At 30.8% G+C, this 8,094-nt stretch overlaps 1 long non-coding RNA gene across 1 annotated transcript; it reads left to right on the top strand.

Annotated features, from left to right (window-relative positions):
* The first annotated feature begins 389 nt into the window (after positions 1 to 389).
* Positions 390 to 4,500, top strand: LOC126887190 (uncharacterized). The gene is made up of 2 exons (XR_007698976.1): positions 390 to 641; positions 3,578 to 4,500. It is a non-coding gene; the product is annotated as an uncharacterized LOC126887190 (long non-coding RNA).
* The last annotated feature ends 3,594 nt before the right edge of the window (positions 4,501 to 8,094 follow it).

The raw sequence follows: 8,094 nt of genomic DNA, 5'->3' as shown, positions 1-8,094 counted from the left end.
CGCGGCTATAAATTTGTCGGACAAGAGATCGACAATCTTCATTAATTAAATATAAGTACTTCAAATTGAAAATTAAGAGTTTTGTAATAACAAAACTACCACACTAGAGTCACATTGTAACGGTTCACGTTACGAAATTAGCTCTTTAATTATTTTTATAATTATTTTCTCTTGATCTCTTAATTAATTTCTCTAAGTTTCGCGTAATTAACCATTTCTAATTATTATCTTTTATATTTAAAATTTCGTGCAACGATGCCACACCTAAGTATGTTGGTATCACTGGTTGATTTGTAATATACGCACCTAGCGGAGAATTTGATTTCGTGTTCCGAGTCTTAATTTTGGGGAACAGATAATTTCCGTGCCACTTGTGGTTGGAGATTCAACTTGTATGGGTGGCGTGCAAGGTCCCTATACCATTCTATTTATGAACCTATTCATGAACCAGTATTCTATTTATGAACCAGTCTATTTATGAACCTTGGGTGGCGTGTAACAAAATTAAGTCAAATTTAGAGGTTAGGTCTCGTTTTGGTTGAAATGTGTGAATTTCGAAGTATGGATCACCAAACTTTTTCAGAAGTCTTTAGAAGGAATCAATACAGTGGAATTTCTGCATAAAATCATCGTTTCACACGGTAACTAGCGATATCTGTTTTTATAATAATTTTTTATAACTGTCAGCAGCCATTTCATGGTGACATGGTGAATTAAATAATATGTAAAATATAGTAATGAAACACAGACTTACTCACAATCATTTAATTATACTTTGACGACCGGTTTCGATCTCTACAATATACAGATCATCTTCAGGTCGGCGTTACAAGTAGTTAAATGCTACAATAAGAGAAAACTTGTGTTAGACCAGTGTCTGATTGAAGAGATGTTAATAGAAAGCCAAATTTAAAAAAATTTTTATAAAATTTTTTGAAATAAAGGTTTGCAACTGTTGACATTTCAGAATATTGGTATATACAAAGTCAAACCTATGAGTAAAAATGCTCATAGGCATGTATGTGCAAATGGGTGCATACAGTTTGAATTTGTTGAGATTAAAATTTTTAACCATTAAAAAACAAAATAAACATAAACTGACTTAAATATGCTTCCAAATTCAAAGTAGTAATAATAAAAGAGATAGTAATATTGTTCTAATCTACTTACATGCCGTTACAAGGATTGCGTTGCAACTTAGTTGTTGTCATATTAGTACGTCCAAATTATGCTAATTGGTTTGTTGGGATAGTGATAGGGTAAACAGACATGTTACGTAGGTTAAAACACAGTAAGATTTCGAATTTGGAATGGATCCTGAAGGAAGATGCGTATGTGAAACGGGTGATGTTTTGTTCGAATGGAGAAAGACAATGCTCCAGGAGTTGCGTATTAATTGTAGCAAAGTATGAAATGTTATTCTAGGATCTTGTACAAATGTGATGGTCTAAGCTCGTAGATGTTATACGATGCGGGCAGAGGTCAAAGCATAGGACATGACAAATAGGAAATTGTTGTCATAAATTAATCCAATTTAAGATATGTTGTTCTCAGTAAATTAACTGAGGGATGTCATAAGTATAATAATATCATAATATTATGAAGTAGTAAGTGCCATACACTATGAAACTATGAAGTGTATAGAAATAAAGGAAAGCTAGTTAGTTAAATGAAAAAAATATTATTATCAAAACATCGGTTAAGAAACTTTAAATTGAAAATTGAAAAAGGTAAGAAATTGATAAAATTAAAGATTATTTTGTTTGAGCTATTGTATAATGGGATATGTACAAAGAAAAAGAAAGAAACGAAATATTAATGGAAGGGTGTAGGCACTTACTTGCGAATAGTTTTTAACTAAACTATTCGCAATTTAGTTAAAAACTATTCGCAAGTAAGTGCCTACACCCTTCCATTAATATTTCGTTTCTTTCTTTTTCTTTGTACATATCCCATTATACAATAGCTCAAACAAAATAATCTTTAATTTTATCAATTTCTTACCTTTTTCAATTTTCAATTTAAAGTTTCTTAACCGATGTTTTGATAATAATATTTTTTTCATTTAACTAACTAGCTTTCCTTTATTTCTATACACTTCATAGTTTCATAGTGTATGGCACTTACTACTTCATAATATTATGATATTATTATACTTATGACATCCCTCAGTTAATTTACTGAGAACAACATATCTTAAATTGGATTAATTTATGACAACAATTTCCTATTTGTCATGTCCTATGCTTTGACCTCTGCCCGCATCGTATAACATCTACGAGCTTAGACCATCACATTTGTACAAGATCCTAGAATAACATTTCATACTTTGCTACAATTAATACGCAACTCCTGGAGCATTGTCTTTCTCCATTCGAACAAAACATCACCCGTTTCACATACGCATCTTCCTTCAGGATCCATTCCAAATTCGAAATCTTACTGTGTTTTAACCTACGTAACATGTCTGTTTACCCTATCACTATCCCAACAAACCAATTAGCATAATTTGGACGTACTAATATGACAACAACTAAGTTGCAACGCAATCCTTGTAACGGCATGTAAGTAGATTAGAACAATATTACTATCTCTTTTATTATTACTACTTTGAATTTGGAAGCATATTTAAGTCAGTTTATGTTTATTTTGTTTTTTAATGGTTAAAAATTTTAATCTCAACAAATTCAAACTGTATGCACCCATTTGCACATACATGCCTATGAGCATTTTTACTCATAGGTTTGACTTTGTATATACCAATATTCTGAAATGTCAACAGTTGCAAACCTTTATTTCAAAAAATTTTATAAAAAATTTTTTAAATTTGGCTTTCTATTAACATCTCTTCAATCAGACACTGGTCTAACACAAGTTTTCTCTTATTGTAGCATTTAACTACTTGTAACGCCGACCTGAAGATGATCTGTATATTGTAGAGATCGAAACCGGTCGTCAAAGTATAATTAAATGATTGTGAGTAAGTCTGTGTTTCATTACTATATTTAATATGGACTCACATATGCAACCCATTCAATATTTAAATAATATGTGTAAATTTATTCAGTGAATTTAGTAGATATCTTTTAATTATTTCAAAATCTTTAAGTAATAATCCTTCAGAGAAAATCCTGACCTTAACTTTTAGCTATTTATCTGTATCTTTTATCTTTGAATTATTCCATCATTAAGAAATATCCTATAATTAGATAAAAGGCATTATATTTAATTTCGATTCAGAGATCATTACCATCTTTCTATGGACCATTTCGAACTCTTGTTCTCATCAGGAAAGCAACTGTAATGATGCTCTTTATCCTATAATTAGTTAAAGAAAGCATATTTATTCTGTATTCAAATCCCAAATCCACGTCTATAATGAGAATTTATCACATAAATTCTTGAAGGTCAAGTTTTGTCAAGACTTCATGTATTCAGTAATTTTTTTTGTGTTTAACTAATGGCCTTTTTACATTACTCTCTATCCTAAAAACACTTTCCGAGGTTTTCTTCTTTCCTTTCTTTAATTTGTCGTACAGTGAGAAATTGAAATAAACGGGAATTATGTTTTTTGTAGCCACCCATGGGAAAACTTAAAACCACCTCAAACCACGGAGAGGCCAATTTCCAACCATTAGTCAGTTTGGGGGAACAAGCTTTTTGGGGGCATTCCGGCTCCTTTTCGTCTTCGCACCTGGGTCTACAGGAGGCATGGCTTTTGCACCATCCTGGTGCTCATTTCCGGGAATGCAGCAGCAACGTCTTTAGGAGTCGTTCGGGTTTGTTTGGGAACAATCAGTGTGCTGATATGAGTAACTATTGTGGTTTATATTGCAGACATTTGGTTGATGTATTATGTTAATAATTTTTTTTCAGATTTAGTTTGCATTTATTTGTTTTTTATATACATAAAATTTAAGTACGTTCCCAAACTCATGTATAAACCTGCGGTTTCCTATGTTGAGCTCGGCATATTTGCCAAAAAGGTATTAGGTTTTTATATTTTATTGGTAATTTAGTCGATTTCATGTCATTTTGTAAATTTAGGTTGTATTATTTGCTTGTTTCCTAAGTATTTCGTCGTTACTTTATTTCATTGCATTTGCTCGGTTAATTTAAGTCGTTGTATATTTACCTAACTTCATTTCTTTAGCGTTCATTCATTAACTTTGATTAATTCGTTGTAGAATTTTCTCGTAGTCAGACCAAGTCAGACTCATGCCTATTTATTTATATTATTTTCATCTTTGTCGGTTTCAATTTAGTGGTACGTAGCAAGCGTACTATAACCATTTGGTAGAAATCTCATGTGAGTTATACCCTATGTATAAGTAAGAGTTATATCTTTTTGTACATACATATAACAGGACTGTTGTTATATGATATATCACGTTTAACGGTAACTTTTGTCATGTTAGAGTCACATTTTATGCATTGTTTAACTCAGAGATTGTCAAAAATCTAGTAGTTATTTTTTAATAAATGTTTATTTATTTTGAATATCATTTCTAATTATTCCTTATATTTACATTTACTTGCATATTTAATATATAGTATTTTTACTACAAAAGCGATATTACGTAGGTCAAAATTTTTGACGTAAGAGAACTGTCAAAACATTAGAATGTGACTTTTCATTATTGACATGTTTATAATAAACATGGCAATAATGAAAAGTCACATTCTAATGTTTTGACAGTTCTCTTTCGTCAAAAATTTTGACCTACGTAATATCGCTTTTGTAGTAAAAATACTATATTTAATATTTGACAGCAGTGTAAGATACCTGGGAGAGTGATCGAAGGTCATTTTCTTGGCGCCCATGATTTGTTAGTTTTATTTAATTGGTTCTTCTTTAACACTTTTATTCATCTTTATACATTTTCAGAACATTATTCTTATCTTAGTATATACCTTTTCTAGTCATCATTATCTACTTTGAGCTACTGTTCTTCGACAGGCATGCAAACGAGCCGTATCCATCCTTGAGTGTCAAGTTGTTCTCTTGCTAGCCAACTCTATTCAGTTTGCCTCTGTCTGTTCATACTTTTATTATAAGTTCATAGTCCATACCCCTTCCTATCTATTTCTTCATCTTATCATTTTACCCCTACATATTACTTCATCTTTTTCTTAGTATTTTCCTACTTCGGCTTCTTCAACGTAGAAGCCACCTCACTCTCTCTACATTTTTGTTCCATTAGCTGACATTAAGCTATTTTCTTTTTCCTTACTTCTGTTGGAGTTTATCACTCTCTTTACATTCACTCCACCAGAAGTTCTTCTTCTTCTTGTTACAACATCTTGCGGGTGTCGGACTATACGATTTTGTTATTACAAAACTCTTAATTTTCAATTTCTTCTTCTTCTTCTTCTTGTTCTTCTTTTTTATAAGCAATTTTGCTTGTTTATTGGCGGATTGATACCTCTATGGAAGGTTGTCACTCCATATTTTGCGCGGTCGGCCGATACTTCTACCGATTGGTGATTTATCTCTTGCTGTTTTGACCACACGTGTCTCCCCCATTCTGGTTATGTCTTTGTTCCTTTCTTTTTTTTTATTTAGTGTCCATTCGTCAATATACTTTACGTTACATTGTCTTCTGATATCTTCACTCCTCTTTCGATCTATCAGTGTATTTGCTCTAATTCTTTTCAGTACTCTGGAGAACTAGTATCTTCCCTAACTACCTTCCAACTACTAAGTTGGAAGTAAATACCTATGTGACACTTCTCGTGGTGACAGTATACGATTTTTGTCAGTGTAACAAGATAACTGAAATTTTCCTTTTTGAAGTTATACTTCTTTACGAGCGATATGAGGGTGAATTTTTATATGTTAAACCTACGATCCCGGCGCATGCGCATTATAACTTTTTTTCTGATTGGATGTTCAAATGACATGTCAAAAATTATCCAATATGGCAGCTGCGACGCAGCTGTGGTTTGGAAGGTTGACGGTTTGGTTATGTATGGTTGTTGCGTTTTAAAATTTGTGGGAAGAGAAACAACAAAGGTTAGTTAATAGTTATACTGCCTTTTTAAATAGTTTTCATATTATATTTTTGAAGTTATACTTCAAAATGTTTTAATTTATGTATGTATCAGTCCAGAAAAGGTGTGGAAAGAATATATTAGTGTTTTTAAATATATTTTTCTACAAACGTGTTAAGAATGCAATTTTTAGGACTCCATAGGAACGTTAAAAATGCTACTTTAAGGCACTAGTGCTTTAAAAATTTTAAGGCACTGCAGTTAAAAGTGAATTGTCAAATTGTGAAACGTCAAAATATTTATATTTCATTTATTAACATTAATATTAATAATACAACTTGCGCAATTTGAAAAAGGTGGTTTAAAAGGTTTTTTACTATAATTTTGTGTCTTTGGATTTGTCTTCCTTGGGCGTAAAATAATAAAACATCTATTTTTATATTTCATTTGTCACCGTGATGTATAATTATGTATATCTGAAAGGTAACTAGCATGCAGCTTGATGGCCTTGTTGGTAGAGCATTGGACCAGAGATCAAAAAATCGCGAGATTGCGGGTTCAAATCCCGGACGATTCATATTTTTTTCTTTTTTTTTATTTGGCATTGTTAAGTTTTGGTTCATTTTTGGTAATTATTGTTAATTTTTTGTATTGTAACTGTTAAGTAGGTATATTTATATCGTTGAAATTATATTATAATAGAAGTATAACTTCTTAGGTGCGTACAAAGTACACACACATTCTTTTTTTTTTTGAATTGTATCATTTTCTTCCGGACGAGTGATATGTAAATTTTTTTTGCCATCCCTCAAATGATAAATTCGTCAGCGCTCTAGATGTACTTAATAATTAGTATATCGAATACCGCTTCTTAATCCTCATTATAAATTTAATAAACCCAAGTCTTTCGATTATCGGTTAGTTAATAGTTATACTGCCTTTTTAAATAGTTTTCATATTATATTTTTGAAGTTATACTTCAAAATGTTTTAATTTATGTATGTATCAGTCCAGAAAAGGTGTGGAAAGAATATATTAGTGTTTTTAAATATATTTTTCTACAAACGTGTTAAGAATGCAATTTTTAGGACTCCATAGGAGCGTTAAAAATGCTACTTTAAGGCACTGCAGTTAAAAGTGAATTGTCAAATTGTGAAACGTCAAAATATTTATATTTCATTTATTAACATTAATATTATTAATACAACTTGCGCAATTTGAAAAAGGTGGTTTAAAAGGTTTTTTACTATAATTTTGTGTCTTTGGATTTGTCTTCCTTGGGCGTAAAATAATAAAACATCTATTTTTATATTTCATTTGTCACCGTGATGTATAATTATGTATATCTGAAAGGTAACTAGGATGCAGCTTGATGGCCTTGTTGGTAGAGTATTGGACCAGAGATCAAAAAATCGCGAGATTGCGGGTTCAAATCCCGGACGATTCATATTTTTTTCTTTTTTTTTATTTGGCATTGTTAAGTTTTGGTTCATTTTTGGTAATTATTGTTAATTTTTTGTATTGTAACTGTTAAGTAGGTATATTTATATCGTTGAAATTATATTATAATAGAAGTATAACTTCTTAGGTGCGTACAAAGTACACACACATTCTTTTTTTTTTGAGTTGTATCACTTTTCTTCCGGACGAGTGATATGTAAATTTTTTTTGCCATCCCTCAAATGATAAATTCGTCAGCGCTCTAGATGTACTTAATAATTAGTATATCGAATACCGCTTCTTAATCCTCATTAAAAAATTTAATAAACCCAAGTCTTTCGATTATCGGTTAGTTAATAGTTATACTGCCTTTTTAAATAGTTTTCATATTATATTTTTGAAGTTATACTTCAAAATGTTTTAATTTATGTATGTATCAGTCCAGAAAAGGTGTGGAAAGAATATATTAGTGTTTTTAAATATATTTTTCTACAAACGTGTTAAGAATGCAATTTTTAGGACTCCATAGGAGCGTTAAAAATGCTACTTTAAGGCACTGCAGTTAAAAGTGTATTGTCAAATTGTGAAACGTCAAAATATTTATATTTCATTTATTAACATTAATATTAATAATACAACTTGCGCAATTTGAAAAAGGTG

The sequence above is a fragment of the Diabrotica virgifera genome, chromosome 6 (genome assembly GCF_917563875.1).
Source record: "Diabrotica virgifera virgifera chromosome 6, PGI_DIABVI_V3a".
Lineage (NCBI taxonomy): Eukaryota > Metazoa > Arthropoda > Insecta > Coleoptera > Chrysomelidae > Diabrotica > Diabrotica virgifera.
This window is presented reverse-complemented; position numbering and strand designations above follow the sequence as displayed.